Source organism: Podarcis gaigeae (assembly GCF_964106915.1).
Source record: "Podarcis gaigeae genome assembly, chromosome: 2".
Taxonomy (NCBI): domain Eukaryota; kingdom Metazoa; phylum Chordata; class Lepidosauria; order Squamata; family Lacertidae; genus Podarcis; species Podarcis gaigeae.
The window spans coordinates 56,316,987-56,339,413 of NC_139679.1; the positions used below are offsets into that span (position 1 = coordinate 56,316,987).

The 22,427-nt window shown below is 41.6% G+C and overlaps 1 protein-coding gene across 10 annotated transcripts in view; it reads right to left on the bottom strand.

Annotated features, from left to right (window-relative positions):
* The window catches only part of ARHGAP26 (Rho GTPase activating protein 26), a 199,368-nt gene that overhangs the window by 149,012 nt on the left and 27,929 nt on the right, over nt 1–22,427 (bottom strand). The window lies entirely within an intron of this gene.

Sequence of the window (22,427 nt, forward strand, 5' to 3'; positions counted from 1 at the left end):
ACATATGTAACCATGCACTAGGATGGAATTCTTGCTTAAATCTAAGCAGCCTTGCTCAAAAATAAATATTGGAACAGGAGCGGGATTTTAAAATGTTCTAAAGAGGCAAATAAGCATTTTTAAGCCAGCTGCTTAAGTCACTAGCACTCATTCCAGAATTGCCTTGTTCCAAACTGGAGAGTGCAGGTTGCTAATGCTAATTTTCCTATTACTATACTAATACTGTATCAAGGTGGATAAAAATCAAATGACATTTTAATTTTAAAAATAAATATATTAGCTTAATATTTCAATAATGAGAAGTCCCTGCATCAATTTAAAAAAAAATTCTAAAGGAAATCTGGATTTAATATAAGTATATTACTAGGGTCTTAAAAGAGAATTCTTTATACCTAAAAACTAAATATTTGAAACAGATCACAAACTTTTCCATTTTCCATAGAGATGCAACAGCTGCAACAGTTGTAGCTTACAATCTCTGCTGTTATGAGATAGGAAACAACCCAACACTGCCCTTCTCAAGAATGGAAATACCGGCATGGGGAGCAATGTAAAAGGAGTCAACATTGTGAGTACCCAGGGCTAACACAATTGCCTTTAATTACTTAAAATAATTATTCTAACTTGCCTTATGCATCCAGATTGCTTGCTGCATTTCTTCCCACCCCCCAAAAAAATACCACTATAGTGTTATTTTCAACAATGCAAATAAAATAGTTTGCACGTTCTACGTGACCCCAGTCTGATAAGGACAGGAATGTTCCTTTGATACCAATATTGAAATGTCACACCATTCTCAGAAAGGCTTCTGGGAAAGGAAGATTTTAGTGGCAGGCACAAAACACACACCAGACACCTACAGAAAAAATACAGATAACTCCAGCCTTCATTCCCTGCACAAATGCTTGCCCTTATCCCCCCCACCACACATACACACATCAACCTTCCTTATATATACCATGGCTGTGAAGAACTTAAAAGCCCAGATATCAAAAAACACTGACACTTTGATTTCTTAGGACAAAGACCCTAGAGGCGTTCAGTGCACTGCAGAAAGCTGAATTCAGAATGCAGATGCAGCATCCATCTGCACAATACATTTAGAACAGTAATCATACAGTCATGGCTACCCCACAAAGAATCCTGGGAACTGTAGTTTGTTAAGGATGTTGAGAGTTCTTAGGACATCTCAGTTCCCCTCACAGAGCTACAATTCCCAGGGTGGTTTAACAATCAATCCCTATTTCCAGGCAACTCTAAGAATTGTGATTTTGTGAGGAGAATAGGGGTCTCTGAACTAGTGTTGGAAATCCCCCACGCGCTGGGTGCGTTTTGCTACTGGCATAGGTCCAATTGCAACTACATGGAGATTTCTGGGCACCAGATTGGCAGCTGACATTTCCATTGAGCCAGGACTTACGTACAGTCCTCCCATCATCACATCAAGGAAAGTAAGTGCAGAGCTGAGCACAGATATATTTGACTGTGTTGCAGCCTTTCCACAAGCCACCCAAATGGAACCAACAAGCCACAGTTAAAAAAAGCTCTGCCTTAGTCCATAGTGAATACCATTTCCATTTCCACCATGCGTGTTTCTCCTTCTTGCATACTGGGCCAAGTGAATTGTTTTAAGGACAGGCTCTAGTCAAGGAATGTAGCTGAAATCATAGAAGTGTAGAATTGTAGTGCTGGAAGGTCTCCCCAAGGGTCAGTCTAGTCCAACCCCCTGTCGAATAGGCATTCTGTTGTGGCAACTGTAGTTTTAAGGTGCCATTTGGCACCCAGCTTTTGTGTGTGTGTGTGTGTGTGTGTGTGTGTGTGTATGTATATATATATGGACGTGGGTGGCCCTGTGGTCTAAACCACTGAGCCTCTTGGGCTTGCCAATCAGAAGGTCAGTGGTTCGAATCCCCGCGACAGGGTGAGCTCCCGTTGCTCGGTCCCAGCTCCTGCCAACCTAGCAATTTGAAAGCACACCAAAAAGTGCAAGTAGATAAATAGGTACCACTCTGGCGGGAAGGTAAACAGCATTTCCGTGCACTGCTCTAGTTTTGGTGTTCTGTTGCACCAGAAGCAGCTTAGTCATGCTGGCCACATGACCCGGAAAAACTGTCTGCAGACAGACGCCAGCTCCCTCGGCCTGTAAAGAAAGATGAGGGCCACAACTCCAGAGTCGTCTACAAGTGGACTTAACTTTACCTTTTTAATATATATATCTGAGTTTTTAACACTGTTTGAAGGGCTGTGCAAGGGACAAAGAACCATAAGAAGGGGCAGCAGGGGCCTTGAAATTGCCCGTCCACAGTTAGCACCTGGGTTGCAGACTGAGCAGAGAGGCACACAGGCCAGTCTTCTCCAACTACGGTAAGGTGTAACAGAAATATAATACAGGAATTATTTCCAAATGTCCATCTATACACACAAATATAGCACAAATGTGTATCTTTTTAAAAAAAAAATATCTAAGATGTGTTTCTTAGCGAAGAGTGGACCTGTGATTGCATGGCATGGAAAGCCATATGAAACTGTGTAAAAGAATAAAGTACCACCTTTCAATAAATTCAATTAAGTCACATTTTAAAAAACAACAAAAAACCTTCAGTTGCTACCAGATGTTATCCAGCAAGCCTAATTTGAGTGGAACAACATAATCCACTTAATAAACCAAATCAGATAATCCCCAAGCCTTCCAAAAAGTTTTGTTTTGCAAGCAAGACCCACTTCTATGTTGTGCATATAGAAGAACTAAACCCTCTCCGAAATGGAAGGGCTCACTAGGATTCAGAGGTTAACCTGTCTACTCAGAAACTATGCCAGCTTTCTGTCATTCCATTTATAATAAGGAAGCAAATGTTAATTACACACAGAGTCGTTTCCTTTTCTGTAAGATGCACGCTGACCTCATGCCACCGAGCTTGTTTGCAGAGTATTCTGCTACACTTTAGTCTTCTATGCACACACATCCATAAGCTAGAGTGGTGGTTTGACTATATTATGTGTTGTGAATTCCCATTCAAAATGGATTTACTACAGCATCATTCAATCTTGTTGGCTCCTGGGAGGAATCCAAGCGCCGCATTCCACCAGAAAAAGGAGGAATGGAAAGAGACTAGTATAATCTGCCAAACACACAAAGTGGAGCTGAATAAACTCCTTTAAAAACAAAAAACATGAGCAGGCAGCAACCAAGACTCAGCAGAATTTAGGGATTAAACAGTCACTATTAAAAGGGGGAAACAACATTCTCAACAAGTGCAGTTCAGAGAAACCTCAAGAGAACACAGTATGGTTAGATTTCAGTATTCCCCAAAAAACATATTCAAAAACAAAGCCACTGGACACCAGTGAGATGCTCTTTAGTACTCTATAGGCAGGAGGAAACAAATTTGGAGTGCAATTTTATTACTGGAAGTGAGCTCTGTCAGTTGTTTATGTAGAAGTAAGCCTTGTCTGTTCAACCAGGCATTGTAGTTAAGTGTGTTGAGAGACTGCAGTCCTGATTTTCTTTGCATACCTGGTTGAGAAAGACTTTTAAAGCAACCAGGTTTAGTCTGTGTGCAAAATGAACCAAAATACCCTACAGAAACATTTAAACAATTGCCTTACTTATTTTTATTTATCCAAACACTTATACTCATAAATAAATGTTTCATTATAAACCATTTACAAGTCAATAAAAGCAACACAGATTCTGCCATTAGGCTTAAAATGGTTTTTTTAAAATGCATTTTAAAAAAAATACAGGGCACAGGAAAAACGGGGTGGGTATTATACTTAATAAATATTGCAATAATATACTGCACCAAACTTGGGAGGCATGGGCAGAATTGCAGTAGCATTTTGGAACTCAGCCTAATGTGGCACTTTCAATTCATTCCATCTACTTGAAGAAGTATGGGAAATCTCTTACTTTGCCACTAGATGGCAATCTGCTACACCAACATGGGCACACACAACTGAAAATTCTAACACTCCCCAATTTCCAGATTGGCCTAGTATTTAATTTCCTTTAATTCAGCGCTTCAGATTTTCTCAATTTAGAAAAAGAAAGAAAGATGCAGTGCTATTTAAACATGTGTGCAAAGTCTGCTTGTGGGCAGAACACACAGAGACGCAATCACCCCAGTGACTGATCTCAAGGGAGAGGGTTGCAAAATCTTTCAATGGCAACATGCTGGTAGTTGAATGACATTGTCATCATCATCATCACCATCATCATATCTTTCTCCCCCTCCCTCTCTCACAACCAACACACACTGTGATTCCCAGTTAGGTGGGCTCACTGTTCCCAGGAATATGTCAACGCAGTGGAAGGATTGCAGGAAGGAGGGATACAGTGATCAGTCAAGGAAGGGCAGCAAATGGCTTGGGGAAAAGATGGGGGCAAAAACTTCAGAAAACGACTAATGGCTCACAAAGTGAGACAGGTGCCTGTATGTTTTGACCCACAATAAAAATGAAAGTTAATTTGTTCATCCCAAGAATCTGAGATTTAGTGGCTTCTAAATATTCTTTAAAACATATCAACACACATATTTTTACACAGTAGTTTGTTACTTTATTAGAATCTCAGTTTCCTTGAAAGTGATTTTTACAAACACACGGAAATAAAATTAAGACCAGTGTCATTTCAGGCCTCAGACTGCACACTTAGAGAGGTTCCCCCAAAGAAATATTTTTTCTCCTCATTAATATTTCCCATTATTAATCTGGTTTTCATGAAAAGAAGCAGTTTTTCCTTAATGAAATGAAGAACTCAATTATAAAGTTATTCAAGAGACCCTTAACCAGAGCTGTGGAGGAATTTCCATGCAGAAACACAAATGAAACAGGATATAAAACACATGCCCCCCCCCCCAAAAAGTGCTTGCACAATCCTGTTAAAAACTAGATAAAACAAGACTTTACGAGATCATAACAGATTTCAGCACTCTTCAAAATGTTCACTTTTTGATTCTGACATGTCCCCAAGGGAAGGGCAGTTCACAATCAGAGGCTAGCCAACAGGAATGCCTCTACATATAATTAAGTTTGGCACGCATTTAAGTTTGGCAAAGCGCAGGCTAAACTTGTCACATGGACCTGTCACAGACCACCTTGCTTTTACGGAATGGATGCAGAACTCCCTGGCTTAAATGTATGAGTGAGAGATCTCACATGTTGCAGCATGCAGGAGAGATCTCACATGTTGCAGCATGAAGAAGGTAGGAGAGGGGATGCTTTAAGGGCCCTTTCGAAGAAGGTGCAAAATGACAAGAAGCTAGACCTAACAACTCGTCTACTTTAATTATGATTCAGGTGATGGTAGTTCTTTGGTTTCTTTGTGTGTGTCTCTTTTTTTTAAGGGCTGTTCTGCAAAACACAACATGCATTTTTCGACAGAATCATGAAAGGGAACTCCCCTTTTTCATTTACAGTAAAAGTTAGAAATGGGTACTTCTGCAATGTCTGAGTTTCAACACATTCTGAAGTAATTGCTGCATCACTGTGTTTTTAAGCATCCGCCCCTACAACTTCCAATGCTTTAAACAGGAATTAGAGAGAAGAAACAGAACTACACTTATAGCACCTACTGTGCTGTAATGGGGGGGGGGTCACAGCAAGGACACAAATTGGGCCTTAACACCAGAGAATACTTCTGCATCATTTTATCAGCCACAGCACTTAGGAAGTTGCACACACCCCAGCAGAAAACAAAGTTTCCTACAGTGAAATTGATTGGTCAGCCGAAATTTCTTTTCTTAAATGCACAATTATTCAGAATTTTCATCAAAAGATAAGGGGGGAAATGACTTCTTCATGGATGTATTGGGGTTTGTGGGGGTATGGGAGAGAGAATACCCTGAAAGACAATAACAAAATTAATGGATATATATTTTTACTAAATGTTTTTTAATATTATCAGGTGTTATGAACATTAAAGAAAAGATTTGCAAGACCAGTGATCTCTCACTCCAGCAAGTTTTGCTAAAATATTTAAATGTGAACTTTTGGAAGAAAATAGGGAATTTCCCTAAAACCATTGTTGGGTTATTTGTTTTACTTCCTGACATTTGCATCACTCACTTCCTCCATCAGTGGATTCTCAACATGGCATACATGTGGCTCTCTGGTGGAGTCTCAACCAGGCTCTGACCAGAACCAGATCAGCAAGGTGGTGGGTATTTATACCTTCATACTATACCCTGGGACGTGGGACTTGAAGGAAAATCAGTTGGTGTACACACACACACACACACACATCTGCAAGTAGCAATTGCACGTCCAGTTTAGAACTTCAACTTCCACCTCTCAGATTCCTCTTGAACAGCAGCCTTCCAGAAGTTGTGCAGCTACAATGTCCACCAGCCAAAGCCAAAGGCTCCCCACCCCAGTGCCAATGGCTATGAAATCACATCTGCCTGTTGCTCTCTGGGCTGGCCTCCTCTCAGCTTTGCAACCCAGCATGCCCATTGAAAACAATGGGAAAGGTGGTTTAACTCCATAGCCGAGAATTCATAGTTATCTAAGTAAGATAATAAGCAAGTATATTCTTCTAGTTAAAAGTCATTTCAGAACTGTCCTCCTTCCAGGACGGCTCACATACAGTACAGTGGTACCTCGGGTTAAGTACTTAATTCGTTCCGGAGGTCCGTTCTTAACATGAAACTGTTCTTAACCTGAAGCACCACTTTAGTTAATGGGGCCTCCTGCTGCCGCCACGCCGCCGGAGCACAATTTCTGTTCTCATCCTGAAGCAAAGTTCTTAACTTGAAGCACTATTTCTGGGTTAGCAGAGTCTGTAACCTGAAGCATATGTAACCCGAGGTACCACTGTATAACTGGATTATTATTAACATGGCTACAGGGTACAGAGTTGTAAAAGAGCCATAAAGCATCAGAGTTAGGCAGAAAAGCTTGCATAAAAAATCCTGCGGAGCAGGTTGTATACACTGCGGCATCCAGATCCATTAATACTAATTATAGTAGTTTAAAATGCAATAAAATAGAACCGCCCAAGGATATCCTTCTCCAGCAAGAGATATCTCTCCAGCAGGAGAAACTCACTTTTGTTTTAATCATTAAGAGGGTAACTGGCCTAAAGCAACAAAACTGCTGTTCAAGAAAGAGAAAACTGAGCATCCTCAGAGAGTTTTCACTGCATGGGTGTTGGACGAGGCTGACACTAAACAATGGCTTCTCTCTACCTTTTTAAACTGAAGGAGAAACTCCCTCCGGAATAGACAGCTCAATTTTAAACTTTTTAAGCCTTTTTAAACTGAAGGAGAAACTCCCTCCGGAATAGACAGCTCAATTTTTACAAATTTAATCAACTCTGGTAATGATTCCTCCTTTGCACCAACACTAAAGGAGAAACAAGGGACCAAAAATAATGTCTCTTCCTTAGCATCCTCCCAGGTGAACCTATTTAGATAAGTGTCATGCCTGACTTCTCACTCTATGTGTGGATTACAAGAATATACTGAATTTTTCCCACAAGCCACCATTTGCGTGCAAGTGGTGCCCCATTTCACAGTCTGTCTGAAGGAACTGACTCGGCTCAAGACCAGTTCCAGGTTTTAGCAACTACTAGAAACAGAGAGTCGTGTTGAACGGTATCATTACTATTTCCAAGACCTTGCATTCCAACACTGTTTCTTCCTCATGACCAGCTTCCTTCCCTCCAAAATCAACTGCAATCCTTCAAATCAAAGCATGCTAACAAAGATTTTCATTGTGCGACAGGAATAATAATGCTTTTAGAACTGGGAGCTCATCTCTCCCTAGAGGGCTGTCATATTTGCCCCAACAGAATTGATTCTGCACACACTCAACCTTCGAAAGTGCATAGTAACTAAACATCAAAAGGGAGGAAGACTTTCCAATTGGTTTCATCTGAAGATTTCAAATGGGGAGGAAATACTACAGAGCAAAGCAAAACAACAAATACCCTTGCAATACATGTTTGTGGCAAATATGATAGATAAATGAGTTGGGGCATATGTGGAGAATTGGCTGCTTCAGAATGAAAGAAGAAAAACACAGAAGACTTCAAATACAGTACCCATTTATTTTCACACAACATAAAAGAAAAACAATTTGAAGGTTTGCGTTCCACATACAGTGTCAAACTTTTGGCCTATTCAGCCTGGCACTGTCTATGACTCTTCAAGTTCTCTGGCAGTAAAAGCACTGCTCCAAAACAGTGACCAGAGGAGGAATGACCGCTGGGGGGAATGCAGAGAGAAGAAACACAATAAAACATGCCTCTCTCATACTGGTCTCTGCAGGCACAGCAGGCACCGCAACCTTCCAACAGTTTGACTTCACCTCCAAGGGCGCACTCTGCCATTGTCTCTTGAGACAGACAGATGCCAACCAAAGAGTCAGTTAAAAGAAGCAGCCAGAAAATAAACCTGGAATATTATGCATGCAAAGCATACGCTCTTTGCCACTTTGCTGAGAAAGCAATTTCTTCCTAATGTGGTATTGTTTACATTTTTTCCAATCACACACGTGCCGTCCATGCAAAATCTGTACTGTATTCAAATCTTGCCCTCTCAAAAAAATGTGTGTGACATTCAGTGAAGGGTTGTACAGCATTTCCAACGACGTTGTCCTGTTAGCGCAAGAACTTCTGCCTGTGCAACAGGATTTATTTTCCTCCTCTCCCAAGCGCTCCTCCAAATCTGCTCCAGGGAGGAAAACACAGACCATTGGGGGGGGGGGGGGAGAACAGGGAGAGTAAGTCCTATTGTGAAAGTGGAAGTCCTAGCCTAACGGGATGACTTCATTGGATAAAACCCTAAGACAGATTCTGGACTATGGTATCAGTAATTACAAGCAGTACACAATTTACACGCAGAGAGCTTTATCTTGGCATGGCACTGAGATAGGCAAGAACATGTGGGGGGTGTCTTTAGAATCCGAAGAGTTGGTCCACAGTATTTTCCACGGTAGGGGGTACAATTTCCATTGTCCAATTAGTTACACTGGGCATAAATCCAGGACATCTGGTTCAAGACATTAACATTTTATTAGGCATTACTGATGCAATGAGAAGCCAAAATCCATTTGAGACATGACTGACCTCATTATCTGATGCCACTTTTTATTTTCACCCCCTTCCTCCATCAATCAAGTTAAAGAAAAATCAACTGCTGTTTAGAGCAGCAAATCTCCCTTTTTGGAGCTGGCTTTTACAAATGTGTGTCTGTAAAACGAAGCACACAGGTTGTGCTGCCATGCTGCCATTGAACAGGACTGCTTATGCATCTTGGACAAACAACTAACTGCACTCAGAACACTAAATCGCCACTAGAAATTAATAAGGTTTCATCGTTTTGATTAAGAAAGTTTGTGGGTAAGTTTTTAGAATGAGACAACCAATGGCAGGACTTGTGGGACTGCTTAATGGTATTACTGCAAAGATCTCATGTAAAAGAGACAATAACCGCTACACTAAACTGGCAAAAGCCAAACAAACATGAGAACTTCAAGTGTGCTTACTCAAAAAGAAACATGGCTCTGTAAGATGCACAGATGTTATTTCTGTACTTCCTTTCAACAAATTACAGTGAGTTGCTTAATAGCCTTATATTTAAAACAGGAAATACACATCTTCCAGAGTTTATCCTTCCTTCCCTTTCTTCCTTTGAAGTCAGAAGGAATGGGAAGTTGAAAATTCATTTGCAGCAAAGAAAGTTAAATTAGTCTTTTAGCATAATCACCCACCAACACAGAGCCTTCTGCACCATATTTTAACCAGATGAGTACTGTAAACTATTAGAAGCGATACCACATTTTTCCATCCATCTACCAGGCAATGGAAAGCTGGAAACAGCCTGAGGTTTCCATGTCAACACCATAGCCACTGGGGCAAATTGATTTAGAGTAAATAGGGTACTGGGCCACCAATCCCAGTCTGTCCATAGCCAATCTCCACCAGCTTGCTTTCCTACATTCAGCCTGTCCAGGGACTGGGACTGTCTGCAAGCCTCCTCAGCAGGGAGAAAGATGGAAACAAAGATAGAATTAGTTGGCAGTTCTGCTACAGTAGGTCTCCAAACCTACTAAGCCTGCCAGTCTCAGTGGGCACCAACTACTATTGATCACGGCACACTCTAAGAAAATAGAGCATGGCTTCATAATGATGGTAAACAAATATTCACAGGTTCTCCTTGAGGACTTAATCCAATATTAAAAGCTAGACCTAGTTTGATGAAAGGTAGTTCAGGTCTGCTCAAATTTCAAACAAAATTTCATCCCACAATTATTTCAGCATGATTTCCTTGTTCCTCTAACTGCATTGAACACTATCCTCTTGTTCCTAGGAGGAAGAGATCAAGGGAGCCACTCAAAAGACTAGAAATCAATTGGTTGCATCAACTGAACCATCAGCACTGGCTTGTCAATACTCACTCCGTTTAGGGAATGGGAAGATTGCAAGGAGAAAAAGCACCTGTAATATTTCAACTAAAGAACCACAAAAGCTCCTCCTTATCACCCAGCGATCATAGCTGTTGGAGCACGTGTTAGGATACGCCTTTTCCCATATGTTACAGTCTTAAAACAGAGGTTATATTTTGAAAGGTAGACTGGTTATTGCTTATTTGTAACACTGCGCTTTGGTGCAATCTTTTGTCCTGGAGCTGACTGGACCTAATGGTCAGCGGTCCCTTTACCTTTATCTTTATGGCATGGTTAACGTGTGGTCTTTCTATCACATAGGTACCTTTTCTGAAAGAAATTCCTTATGACTAAATCCTAAATTACACCTTGTATAAAATCTAGGAAGGCCACTGGGGGTGGGGCGGATAAAATGTTCTGTGGGCCAGAATAAGCCACTTCGCTTTCTCTATTATAAACCAGTTCTGACTACAAGAATACGTTCCAGTATTCAGGAGGGTGGGGAGCATATAAAATATGTTAAGGGCATACCAACTGCTCCATCATGCCAAACCCTATAATGAGAAGTAGATGTTGGGGATTTAAAGCACATGGGCAGCTACATACAGAATCCTTCTGCTTCTCTTCTTCCCTTCCCATCTATGAAACAGCTTCTATCCATCCCAGTAGGGCTTCAAGACCAGAATTAACCCCTATCAGGAAGAGCACCGGAAAGGAAGGATGCAACACTCCTTAAAAGGTGTCTGAAAATCACCCCCCCTCATTTTGTAGGGATTTGTCAGTAATCCAGTCCTGACACACAATTTGGCTGCTTCATATCCAGCTTGGCCCTGAAGATACAAAGAATCTGTGATTTAGTTTTCATTCCTTAGCTCCAGATGCATTCCATTGTGAAGCTGGATTGATATACTACAGGGGTAGGCAACCTAAGGCCCGGGGGCCGGATGCAGCCCAATTGCCTTCTCAATCTGGCCCACGGGCGGTCCGGGAATCAGCGTGTTTTTACATGAGTAGAATGTGTCCTTTTATTTAAAATGCATCTCTGGGTTATTTGTGGGGCCTGGCTGGTGTTTTTACATAAGTAGAATGTGTGCTTTAATTTAAAATGCATCTCTGGGTTATTTGTGGGGCATAGGAATTCGTTCATTATTATTTTTTCCAAAATATAGTTCGGCCCACCACATGGTGTTTCAGTCCACAGCTGAAAAAGGTTGCTGACCCCTGATATACTAAGTCCTAAAGTTTGGGGACCTGGGCTGTGTAGGCACTGCACCTTTTAAACACATTTTAAAAAACAACGTTTTCCTCAAAGAATTCTGCGCACTGTAGTTTAGTCCCTCACAGAGTTAAGAGACTACATTTCCTTGAGGGAAATCCTTTAAAGGTACAGTGAGTATACAGCCCTGGTTACCTGAGGGAGCAGCTTCTCTCAGATCGAGCTGCTCCTTCACCAAGAGCCACAGATCTCTCTTCCATGAACAATAGGCACCAGCCTTGCCTATCTTTTGGAGACTGCAGAAATATTTCTAAATGTAACCTATCATTTTCTGTTTTTATTACCTAGTTTTCAGTAGTAAGTTTTCTGTTTATTCTACTGAAGATTGTTGCATTATTTAAATTTGTTGTTTTAATGTATTCTGTACACAGCCCTAAAAAAAAACACCTGCCTACAGCTGCTTCAGCAAACTAAAGATGCCCTGTACATATTAAAATAATGGAAAGAGCAAAAAGCATTGCAGAACTTCAAGCACAAACAGGTAAAATGCCGTGAAGGTCACACAAATGCAGCACGGGACACGTAAGCAAAACACTTAGCCTTCAAGTTGCAGCATGAGTAAGCAGAGAAAGCATCTCAAAGATAAATTCTACTCACCCTTTGCACTGAATGGTACAACACATCCCTCAATGATAACTAGGAAACTGGAGCAAGCAATAGAGGACAAGTGCATATTGATAAATGCTACCATGCTTGCATCTAAGCAGGTACCAGTGTTAGGGGAGTGAGGGAAGAGAGTGATGGAAGACACTGCTGTTTTGATGCAGTGAAGAGAGTATGGGAAAGGAATAATTCATTCCCTGGCTGACTTTTTGACCCTACCAATATTTATTAGTGCTAGTTGCAAAGTGAAAGCAATACACATTGCAAAAATCTTCCCAGAGCTATTTATCTGGCCGAGTGAAGCCCTCTAAAGACTTGAAAGCAACAATGACTCACCACCAGATCTTCCCCCACTCAGCTGTCTCCTACTTCTACCCCAAAGTTGAGCTATGCAACGTAGTGTTTTTTATGTAGAGCAGCTGTGAAAAAGCCGGCAATGCGCTTGGAACTTCCTAAAGCAAAAGCCTTGGCAATGCAAGGAGAAATCGCAGAAACAGCAGCACATGCAAGCAGAACTGAAGAATACATAATGGTATCAGCCATCCAGGCCTCTTGCTAGCGCTCCTGATTACCAGGTCCAAGTCGCTATCCATTTTAAAAACGGAAAGTACAATTCCAGCTCAAAATCAGTCGTGACAGAATATTCTAGAAATACTCCAGTTTCCATAGCAATACAAGGCAATGCAGAACTTAAATGAGGAGCACTGGGTGTTTTACACACCTCATACCTGCGTATTATCAACTCTCTGCTCACTTTAGTCAGCTGATTATGGCAACCTACTTCAAAACAAAACAAACAAAAAGGACAGTGTTTAAAAGCTTCCTGCTGCAACTGCATTACGGTAAGTGATTCTACTTGTCGGAGGGAACCATTTGAGTGACGATCTACAAACCATCTCCTAAGAATCTAGGAATGGGTATTTCCCACAGAGGACTGTTTCCCACTACATTTTTTAATACTAGTCAGGACAGTCAAAGCATGTTTCATACCAAATGTAAATAATCCAGTCCAAATGCTGATTAAACAAATGCTTTATATGTGCCTCCAAAAAGATGTTCCAAAAAGTTATTCAGAAGAAGAAGCGAGTGGAGAATAAAGATAGCCAACATTATTTGATAGCCAACTTGACATGAGCCAACAGTGTGACGCGGCAGCAAAAAAAGCCAATGCAATTCTGGGCTGCATCAATAGGAGTATAGCATCTAGATCAAGGGAAGTAATAGTGCCACTGTATTCTGCTCTGGTCAGACCTCACCTGGAGTACTGTGTCCAGTTCTGGGCACCACAGTTCAAGAAGGACACTGACAAACTGGAACGTGTCCAGAGGAAGGCAACCAAAATGGTCAAAGGCCTGGAAACGATGCCTTATGAGGAACGGCTAAGGGAGCTGGGCATGTTTAGCCTGGAGAAGAGGAGGTTAAGGGGTGATATGATAGCCATGTTCAAATATATAAAAGGATGTCACATAGAGGAGGGAGAAAGGTTGTTTTCTGCTGCTCCAGAGAAGCGGACACGGAGCAATGGATCCAAACTACAAGAAAGAAGATTCCACCTAAGCATTAAGAAGAACTTCCTGACAGTAAGAGCTGTTCAACAGTGGAATTTGCTGCCAAGGAGTGTGGTGGAGTCTCCTTCTTTGGAGGTCTTTAAGCAGAGGCTTGACAACCATATGTCAGGAGTGCTCTGATGGTGGTGTAGTGGTTAAGAGCGGTAGACTCGTAATCTGGTGAACTGGGTTCGAATTCCTGCTCCTCCACATGCAGCTGCTGCGTGACCTTGGGCTAGTCACACTTCTCTGAAGTCTCTCAGCCCCACTCACCTCACAGAGTGTTTGTTGTGGGGGAGGAAGGGAAAGGAGAATGTTAGCCACTTTGAGACTCCTTCAGGTAGTGATAAAGTGGGATATCAAATCCAAACTCTTCTCTGATGGTGTTTCCTGCTTGGCAGGGGGTTGGACTCGATGGCCCTTGTGGTCTCTTCCAACTCTATGATTCTATTCTATGATTTTTTAACTGGGCTATTATATAAACTGCACCAGATCAGTGAGCAAGTGAAAACTGAAACAGGAGGGGAAATAGCAATATCCTTAGACAAGTATAGAAACTAGGTTTATTCTCAAGCTAGCTGCTATAGAATTGCATCATCTCACCCTTCTCTCATGTCCTTTCCCTACCCATCTCCTTCATAGCTGAAGTGGCTCATCTCCTAGCAACATCAGTGTAACAAAAGCATCACCCAAGAATAAGTAATGCTTCCATCATCTTGCTGCATTTGGGTCTTTTTTTCATCCAATTTATCCCTGCCGTTCAGGTTTCCACTAGCTCCAAAACAAAAGGAACTTAGGGAAGGCATTTTATTGAAAGCTTTATCCTGTAATCTTCAAGGCCTATAACTGAAGGAAATAGCACAACTTTCTACCCTAAATCATTGCACCCCATGAAGGTTTAATGTAGTTGCTCCTGGCTTCACCAGTCAACAAGATTCTCAAATTCTTCTTGGGACTGCTGTGAAGATGAGAACAATCTGCAAATGTGTAATTTTTCAGAGCAAGAGGAAGCATTCTATTTAAAGAGGCAGAAATATTACAAATATTAGATCTTATTAAGCTAAGCAAATCTAAATCCAAAGATCTTTTAGGGAGAGTATTTCATACAGACCAAACTTTCCCAACCTGGTGCCCTCCAGATGTTTTTAACTACAACTTCCATCAACCCCAGTCAACATGGAGTTAGGAGTCAGCATTGGGAAAGTAAAGACTTGAGCTAAACCAGAAAAAAAAACTTTAAATGGATGTCAAGCCCAATCCTAGATATGATTATCTCAAAAGTAATTCTATTAAGTCCAGTGGGACTCATCAAAGTTCAGCGGCAGTGCTCATGAACCCAATTTTTTACCTTTCTCCCAATGTGGGCAGAGGAGATATATTATTTCCTGTAACAGACTTTGAGATTCTAATTGTTAGCATATTTATTACTAGGGAGTTGGCCTTACTGAACATAGTGAAACTTATGTCTGAGTAAACATGCATAGAAGCAGGCACTATTTGCATATTAATCCAGAGCTTTAAAGCACTGCTGCCATTCTGAATGGAGTTATCCATGTAAATTTCTGACTGACTGGAGAGAGTTATGGTTGCAACTTCAGAACAAAACACTGTTTTACTGGTGCAGTACAATGCATTAGAACAGAGATGAATGAATCGGAAGGAAGGGGAATGTAATTTCTCAAACCCGTATTAGAGAATTTAAACTAAATATTTGGAAGCAGTATAAGCAAGATCCAAATTTGTGCAGCTGTGAAATGTGCTGTAGATGATAGATTGAGAAAAAGGAACTTCAGCATTTCACGAGAGACAGCAGCATCCCTAAATAAAGATGAAGAACATTAGGTCAGCACAAAGTACAGCAAATTATTTCATCATTTCGCCAGACAGTCTTTGGTAATTGTCATAATTTTATTCCAGTTCCAATTTGTAGAGAACATTTTAGGAGGTATAAGGAAATTAAATTAAACCCTATTGTTTGCCGAAAGTCTCCTTGTGTGTGCGCACACAGAGTTTTCCGTGTTTTTTAAAAAGCAAGCAGTCTTGTTAAAAGAAGAGGGGAATAGCAAAGAACAGCTTGTCTCTTATGGATCTTCTTAATCTAGGTAGGTGCTGGGAAAATGGAAAATGCAAGAATCTGGAACACCCAACAAGTAGGTTGGTGAAAACAATGGAAAGAAATGAAGAGTTACTTGGGAAACATCTCTCATTCCTGCTTAATTGTTGTTTTGTGAGGACCTGAAACTTTCCAGGCCAAATTTCCTGTGCTCAACTCAGTAGCGGAAATTCTCATGATGTCTTTACTCTTGCTTTTTCTTTACCCAGAAAGTTTAAAGTGAGGCTGAAATCATTCCTCAGCAACAACAAACAGACTCCAGAAATTGCCAAATCTTGGTACTTAAACCCTAAGGCTCAAGGTAGAATGCGAAAAATCCCAACAGCAAAAAAAATCACAGGATTAAGATCTGATAAGTGCCTTGTCTGAATGCCTATTTCTTCTTTAAAAACAATCAAAATAATGAATTTGTATTATTTACACAGCTCCCGCAGATGGGCTTCTGTAGGCAACTCTGAAGATTAAAGGACTACAATTTTTACAACTGAGGAACTTCCCAAAAAAACAAAAGCAGGCATGAGAAAGCTAAAGCACAGCAAGTGAAATACCATGCCCATTGCACTAGCTGCTTACATGTACAGTGGCACCTTGGTTTAAGAACAGCCCTGTTTACGAACTACAGTGGTACCTCAGGTTAAGAACTTAATTCATTCTGGAGGTCTGTTCTTAACCTGAAACTGTTCTTAACCTGAAGCACCACTTTAGCTGCTGCCGCAGAGCCACAGCTGCACGATTTCTTTTCTCGTCCTGAAGCTAAGTTCTTAACCCGAGGTAATATTTCTGGGTTAGTGGTGTCTGTAACCTGAAGCATCTGTAACCCGAGGTACCACTGTATTTGGTTTACGAACTCCGCAAAACTGGAAGTAGTGTCCCAGTTTGCAAACTTTACCTCAGTCTAAGAATGGAAGCCGAACGGTGGAAGGGCACCGGTGGCGAGAGGCCTCATTAGGGAAAGGGCGTCTCGGTTTAAGAACGGACTTCTGGAAGGGATTAAGTTCGTAAACCGAGATACCACTGTATTCTAGAAAATCAGGATTCTAAAACGTGTGGGGAGCCTGCATAGAGCAGGCTTCCTACTGCAAACAGTCCCCCACAAACTAAAACTCATTCTTTAGTAGCGGGGAAGAGCAATTAACAGAAGTCAATAGCTGCTAATTAGAGGAAGCCCCGAAAGGAGGCCAATCCTCTGTATTAAGAGACAGACAAAAAACAAGAGCATTCTAATCCCAAGGCCTCTTTTCTGCTTTTAAACAACTTTGCTAGAACGACTCTTACAGGGCACCCAAACTGCAGAAGAGGGCATGAGCATACTTTAAAAATGCAGGAGACTTAAACCGTCATCTCACGAATGGCACATATAGTTTATGTGGCTACTATTCTGCCAAGGAGGTGCAACGCTACTGTAGTATCTGTGAAAGCCTCTGGAGTGCATCGAAATGAGTTCACGTGGACTATATGCAACCCAATGCGGCGTTGTTTGTGCAAAGGCACAGGGCAGTCAGATTATCACTAAGAATCTTCAGAGTTCATGTACATCACAAGTGCAAACAGGATAGATCCTTTTTAATTTAAATACTGTCATGTTACTAATATTACTACTGCACTGCTGTCCTCGAATATGTAAAAACTCTCCCATGCTCCACAATAATTACAATTCTTTATACAATACGGAGGCAATTGCTGTCACATACACACGCTTAGTTAGGAATTAACACATACTCTGGTTTCTCTTCAGATAGTGTAAATCTTTCGCCTTGTTAGGAATTAACACTTTTGCGACACAGACTGGCAACCTAAATCCAGTAAAATGTTTGTCTGTGCCTGCAGGTGAGCACCTATATGCAAATACTAGCAGTAGGGATAAAAAGATCCATATGAACTTGATTCAACATACAGTAGTACCTCGGGTTAAGTACTTAATTCGTTCCAGAGATCCGTTCTTAACCTGAAACTGTTCTTAACCTGAAGCACCACTTTAGCTAATGGGGCCTCCCGCTGCTGCTGCGCCGCCGCTGCACGATTTCTGTTCTCATCCTGAAGCAAAGTTCTTAACCCGAGGTACTATTTCTGGGTTAGCGGAGTCTGTAACCTGAAGCGTATGTAACCTGTAGCGTATGTAACCCGAGGTACCACTGTATCTGCCTACCAGTAAAACCACCTAACCTCCCTATGAAAAATTGAAGGCCAACATTAAAATGTTGTTAATCAATGTCAGAAGTCTGTGAAAAGCACAATGGCAATCAAGTCATTTGAGCAAATTTTCTGTTGAAAACTGCAACACATTCTCTCTGGATTTCCAAACTGTTCTCTGCTTTAACCTCTACAACATGTTTGTTCGGGGGGGAGGGGGTGCCTGTTGTTTTGCAAAGCCTAGTCCTATGGTTCATTTCACATACACACAGGAAGTAGTTTCATAGCACAAAATGTTTGCTTGTCAGGCTGAAAGTGGGGGGGGGGGGAGGGAACACTGCGCAAGTTGAATACTCAATGGATTCGGATGACAAAAGGACACATGACTAACACTGTACCATTCAATGAAATAAAATCCTGCCCTTTCCAAAAAGCAGCAATAGCAGGCTAATCGTTTTTAAAGCATGAATACTTTGTTCCAACAAGAGCAGGCTTTGGATTTTATTTTAGACTCCATCTCCTCAAACATAGCATTCAGATGTCATATTATCTCTGAAGCATCATTATAATTTTGACATTTAGCATTGGTAGGACAGACAGGAAATGAACAGGTGTTTATCTTACAAAAAACAATTTCAGGTACATCTTAGAGCATGGTACAATTAGAGTATGGAAAGTCGAAGAAGCCAGATCCTTGATCAGGAGATTGACTTCTCTGATTGGGGAAATGGGCCAGAGCAGGAGTCTTTGTAACAGGAAACCCGCAGGGGTCCCCTTGTACGACTGAATAACTGCTGACTAGAAGCTCCAGTGGCAGTGCCTTACAGCATCTCCCTCTGGGAAGCCATCATGGCAGTGCAGGGAATAAGATAGCTAGATCCAGTTGCAAGAGTATCAAGCTCAAGACCTGCCATGTCTTACAAGTTGCAACCCCAACTTTAGTGCCCCAGCCCCATCACAAAGCCCAGTCTCCATATGTTTGAAGGTCCACTTGCACAGGCACCTACAGACCCAGAACCCAATGCACTTAGGCTTCAACAGAGCAACCGTGCTCTGCACAGATGGGTCTTTAAGAATATGGAGGTTGATTATGATAAGGGAGATGACAAACAGGTACAGCTGACCCCAATCCACCCACCCACCCACTTCTGTCATCTGCATAGGGTGCATCTTATACAAGCATAGTGCCAGAAACATCTCCATTAGGTTCACATGCTATGAGGCAGCCTTAACTTGAATATTGAACCTCTCAAGCAAGTAATCCAATTAAGCATTAACATATGCATGAAGGACCACAGCAGTTGCTTCCTCGAAAAGGATTTGTGCATTCATGCACACCTTGCTCACAGAAGGAGCCACAGCAGCCTTGCAGAGGTACCACCAGCATGAGCATCTGTTTTGCATGCCAAAAGGTCTTGAAGACTATCCCAACCTCCGCAGTCTGGTCCTGACTGGAAGGATGCTGGAATCAACAAGGGTGACCCACATGACCTTAAGGTGCTGCTGTGCAATTCCAGATCAATGATCCACAAGGCCACCTCCATCCATGAATTGACCTGGCATGTGTGACAAGAGACTTGGTTGGATAAGGCAGTGATCTTTAGGAAGCCATTAGCCTGCACCAGCCTGTTTGATGTTTTAGTATGTTCTGATATATGCTGTGAGCCACCCAGAGTTGCTGGGGAAACCCAGCCAGATGGGCAGGCTACAAATAAAATTATCATTATTATTAGGTTCAATCCCTGGCATCTCCTAGTAAGAGCTGCTGCCACTTAGTGTAGACAATACTGAGTTGGATGTATTCTGACTTGGTACAATCAGCTTCATATTTTCATGCACTATTTAATGGAAGAACTGTCCATTCCTGAAACACTTAAGCAAGCAAAACTAAAGCATGCTTAAAACAGCTGCTAAATTTTATACTGGAGTTAGTTCAATCAAGATATGATACACACAATGAAATGCCGGAATATATCTTTCTCAGAGTCTTTTCAACACTGACACAGGTCTACTGCAATAAAGACTGAAGTGGGGCATTCACACAATCTTGAAACAGCTTGCTTAGGTTTCCCTACATTCGTTTCCACTCTTCAAAGAACTGGCAGCAGCTTAACAAGGTAGAAGGAATGTGGATTTTTCAGCACCCTTCAAACATGAAAAAGTACTCTGAATACTGCAAGGAAACCTCTTTCTGGCAAAAGCATTCTCAAAGAATTCAGGAATCACCTGCTTGCAACCAGATCTTGAATTACATTCAGCATCTCACCACTTTGATCAAATTATCCACTCCATTTCTACAAAAGTACAGCTCTACATTTTGTAGACATCAATATGGTTAAGTTATTTAAGTTACTCTCCTCTGCCATACACAGCATTTGCTAATGTCAGGTGAAGTAGATCAGATAGGACACTCTACCCCAAAGGACTCAGACTTGACTATTTATAACTTCATTTTTGAGAAAAGTGTAAGTTTCTAATCCACAATGTTAATGCTCAAACATCTAACCAATATAGCATGCTCTAAAAATGCAGAAACAAAAAATGAATGTAGTAGTGTACCGAGAGGCTGGAAAATTGCAAGCAGAATTAGATGGGTGTCATAATACCTTAACATAAGACAGCAGTACTCTTTGCAATTCCCTCATTTTCTTCCGTTAACACCTAAATATGTAACATCAAATGTCATGTGGTATTATTATTTAGTCTAAAACTCAAATTATACAGTTTCAGATGCTGATTAATTTCTGTGTTGGGGGGGGGGGTGCTCAGAGAGATAGGCCACTTAAAAAGCTTCGTAATGAACATACATAGCAATGTGTTAAATTACTTTTGTCCAAAATAGACCAACTTGTACTACTATTATGTCATCCATGTTTGATGGAACAGCTATTTCACAGTCCCTTCCAATTCTATTATGCCTGCATTGCAGGGGGTTGGATTAGGTGACCCTCCGGGTGAGCCTAGGACTTGCCGATTGGAAGGTCAGCGGTTCGAATCCCTGTGATGGGGTGAGCTCCCATTGCTCGGTCCCTGCTCCTACCAACCTAGCAGTTCGAAAGCACGTCAAAGTGCAAGTAGATAAATAGGTACCGCTCTGGTGGGAAGGTAAACGGCGTTTCCGTGCACTGCTCTGGTTCACCAGAAGCAGCTTAGTCATGCTGGCCACATGACCCGGAAGCTGTACGCTGGCTCCCTCGGCCAGTAAAGTGAGATGAGCGCCGCAACCCCAAAGTCGTCCAAGACTGGACCTAACGGTCAGGGGTCCCTTTACCTTTATGAAATGTCAGTTCCAAAAAAGAACTGACCTACTTTTCTTGACCACTACTCTTTCTTCCTTCTTCCTGGCATTCAACCAGGCTTTTGATGCAGGCCAGTCACTCCAGAGTCAAACTGCCGTTGAGACAAATGGGAACCCCCACCCCAAGAGGACAATCCAGTGCCAGCCACCAAAAACCATAGTATAGTAGTGCGCTAGGCAAAGCCTTTCGTCATATCCTGCAGTCGCACAACAATGCTGTTGGAGGCACTGGTCAAGTGCTGCATGGGCCTATGCCCATCAGTCTGCATTGCATTTTCTGCCTCACTTCTTGGACCACTAGAAATACTACACCACACAGTGAGGAGGAGGGTGGGGCAAGATTTTGCTCTGCAAGCTACACAAAAACAAAAAAGGTAGCTTTATTTCCTGCCCAGCTTACTTGGCTTTCTGCCCTGTGTTTATCCTCATTCATATCCTAACGTAATCTGAAAGGACTTTGAAAACCCCCATGGACTAGCTAACCCCCCCCCCCACATGTCAATAAACCAAGCCTCTGCAGGAAGTCCTCTTAATATGTGGAAGCACCTTCCATTCAAGAAATAGGGGCAGCCACACTATGTAAAGTAGGCGGATGTGTAACCTTTAAAGGTAATAGTTGTACCCTAAACGATCCCATTTTGCCCTCTTCCTAGAATCACTCTTGCTTGAGAATATAGATCGACAAACATAACATTTTAGTTTCCTGTTAATCATGTTGCTTTGAGAGTGTTTACTTTATATTTGACTTTCTTCAGGAACGCTTTATTCTTGATTGTTTTATTTGATGTTTTAATGTTTTGTAAATCACTTTGAGGCTTTTCCTTAAAAGTATAAAGTGTTCTAGGAAAGGAATAATAACAACAACAAAAATAAATATACCTGCAACTTCTCGCATAGTCATGTTTTGTGGATTTGAGGAAGCAAGGCGTTATGCCTCATTCAGTCAGGGAACTCACAGAGGGTGGCAGGTACTCCATTAGGAGAGTGCCTTCTCTCCAGCTCTTGTGCAATAATAATAATAATTTATTATTTATACCCCGCCCATCTGGCAAGAGAAACAATACCTGTTCT